This window comes from Arachis duranensis, chromosome 5, assembly GCF_000817695.3.
Source record: "Arachis duranensis cultivar V14167 chromosome 5, aradu.V14167.gnm2.J7QH, whole genome shotgun sequence".
In the NCBI taxonomy this organism is placed as follows: domain Eukaryota; kingdom Viridiplantae; phylum Streptophyta; class Magnoliopsida; order Fabales; family Fabaceae; genus Arachis; species Arachis duranensis.
The window spans coordinates 24,814,875-24,818,342 of NC_029776.3; positions in this window are offsets into that span (position 1 = coordinate 24,814,875).

Below are 3,468 nucleotides of genomic sequence, written 5' to 3' on the forward strand. Positions count from 1 at the left end.
GGCAGGCAAAGAATTTTTTCAACTGTTTTGTTTGTGACACGGAAGGATTAGCTGTGTCCCAATACAACCGAGTAAAAGCTTTCCAACTGTCAAATATATCAAATATCACAATTCTTAGGTCTTAGCATTTACCACTAACCCTATAAAGAGTTTTTGAGTTTTTCTATCATCCCTTCGTCGGATCAAGAGTCATTTATTTGTCAAATACGATTATTTAGATGTTCAAAAATATTTTTTAGATTAGAAGTGTAGTTTATGCTGTAAACAGATGTTTATAAAGTCCAACCATTCATTTTGTTTGTGATATAAGGGAAAAATATTTTTAAACAAAAAAAATTGATAAAATAATAAAATAAAAAATTAATTATTATCAAATTTATAATTTTTATGATGCGTGAGTTTTATCATTTTGATTTAAAAATAATTAGTTTTTTATTTTTTTATTTTACCAACTTTTTAATTTTACATGATTTTGATTCATCAATAATAAGGCTTAGCATTTGTTACTTTCCAATTCATTTGATGTTCTTTTTACCGAGGTTGGAACTCTATATCTCAACCTTTTCATTTTACATGAATTTTACATGATTTTTTTTTACTCATGGTATCTTTTAGTTTGACTAAAGATCAATTTTTGTGGATCAAAGTTGCATTTAAAAATTTATAGTTAGTTAATAGGTTACTGTATATACAAAACAAATTTGAATTTTTAATATTTGTTTAAACATATTACTATTTAATTACTAGACCAACTTAAATTAGTTAATTTTTCATAAATTTGATTCATCAATAAGGTGATGTGGTGAGAAATGTGTTTTTATACGAGAAATGAGAGGTTTAATTATAATCATTAGATCTAAATAAATGACTAGGATTAAACGTTCTAGATTTTTTTAATTTTTTTTTTATTTGAAAGGGTAAAATGTAATTTTTCATTATTAATTTTATAAGTGGGACTAAAAAAATATAAAAGAGAAAATATTGAAGGGTTAAAGATCATACTTTACTATCTTAATTGAAAAAAAAAATGGAGAGGATATATTTTCGGATTAAACTATAAAATTTAGAGAGAGAATGAGAATGTGTGTAATTAATGTATTTGAAATTAGAGAGAAATTTGCTACACATTCAAGTTTTTTTTGACAACTAAATCTAACCAAATTAGTCAAAACCCAACAAAAACCAGTTTCATTAGTGAGAGCGTGAATATACACTCCAACTCCCCTGCAACCAACGTGAACGTGAACGTTCATATCTTCCTTCTTCTCCGCATTCTTCCTTTTTTTTCTTCGCGTATTTTTTCCTCATCGTTATTCTTTTATTGCTACTGTTATTGTTGCGTTTTTTCCTTTTTCTCATTTTCTTTCTAGTAAGTTTGCAGCATTAATTTTTTCTTCTCTTTTTTTTTTGTTTTATTCCTTTTAAGAGAATGAAATAAGAAGAATTATGAAAAAATGAAATAAGAAAAAGAAGATGAAAGAAAGAAGCAGTAGAAGATAAAGAGAAGAGAGAGAAAGAGTTTTGAATTATGCAAAACTTATAAGAATAAATAACACCGAAATTTCTTAACAATAACATATACATTTTTTTTTATTTTTACACCAAAATTTTGATACAAAAGCACAAAAATGTCTTTTTTAATGCTGCATTTTTTTCTTTTTTTTTCTTCTTTTTTTTTCTTTCTTTTTTCTGTTGCTCTTATTTCTTTTTTTAGGAGCATTGCTTCTCATATTAGACTTGAATGAACATGTTTGTAATGTATTGTAATCTTAATTAGTTGGATGAATGTAAGTTCATCATCTTTCTAGTAATTTTGAAGCATTATGTATTTTTTCTTCTTCTTTGTTTGATTGTATCTTTTTTTATTCTTATTAAGAGAGTAAAACAAAAAAAATATGAGAAGATAAAACAAGAAGAAAAAGATAAATAAAAAAAGAAGGAGATGATGATGAAGAAGAAGAAAAACAACAAGAAGAAGAAGAAGCAGTAGAAGATGAAGAGAAGAAAGAGAAAGAGTTTCGAATTATGCAGAATTTATTCGAATAAATAACATTGAAATTTCTTAACAATAACACATAAATCTCTTCGTTTTTATACCAAAATTTTGCTACAAAAACACAAAAATATCTTCTTTTAATGCTGTATTTTTTTTCTTTTTTTTCTGTTACTCTTATTTTTTTAGGAGCATTGTTTCTCATATTAGACTTGAATGAACATGTTTGTAATGTATTGCAATCTTATTTGTATTGCAATCTTATTTAATTGAATAAATGTAGGTTTTTCATCTTTTTAGTAATTTTGTAACATTATATATTTTTTTATTTGATTTTTTTTTGTTTTTATTCTTGTTAAGAGAGTAAAACAAGAAGAAACATGAGAAGGTAAAACAAAAAGTAAAAGATGAATAAGTAAAAAAGAAGATGATGATGATGAAAAAAAAAAGAAGCAGTAGAAGATGAGGAGGAGAAAGAGGAAGAGTTTTGAATTATGTAAAATTTATCAGAAGAATGAATTATCATTTGTATCCATGAAAAATACAAATGCTGACAAATGTATCCATATAAGAATAAAACGACAATTGTACCTACGGAAGATAGCTTCCGTATGCCAAGAATACCTTAACGGACCAATTGTGTAACCAACGTCCGGGTACTCTTGGCACACGGAAGCCATCTTCCGTGGTTATAATTGTTATTTTATTCTTATATGGGTTCATTTGTCAGCATCTGTATCTTTGATGGGTACAAATAGTAATTTATTCTTTATCAGAATAAATAACACCAAATTTTTTTTTAACAATAACACATAAAATTTCTTAATTTTTACACCAAAATTTTACTACAAAATTCAAAAATGTCTTCTTTAATGCTACGTTCTTCTTTCTTTCTTTCTTTCTTTTTTTTTCTGTTGCTTTTATTTCTTTTTTTAAAAACATTACTTCTCATATTAGATTTGAATGAACATGTTTGTAGTGTATTGTAATCTTATTTAGTTGAATGAATGTAGGTTCATCCTCTTTCTTGTAATTTTACAGCATTATGTATTCTTTCTTCTTTTTTATTTTATTTTTTTCTTGTTTTTATTCTTGCTTAGAGAATAAAATAAGAAGAAACATGAGAAGGTAAAACAAGAAGAAAAAGATAAATAAAAAAAAGATGAAAATAATAAAAAGATGAAAAAGAAGAAGCATCAAAAGACAAAGAAGAGGAAGAGAAAGAGTTTTGAATTATACAGAACTTATCAGAATAAATAATACCAAAATTTCTCAACAATAACACATAAATTTCATAGTCTTTACACTGAAAGTATTCAACTACAGAATCATAAAGTACTAACAAACTACATTAACTAGATTCGAACCACACCTCAATCATTTGATTCGATTCAAAACAATAATCCAATTCGCCCTAGTTCAATTAATAGTCTGATCTTAAATCATTCATTATCTTCAAAAATAAAATACATGTT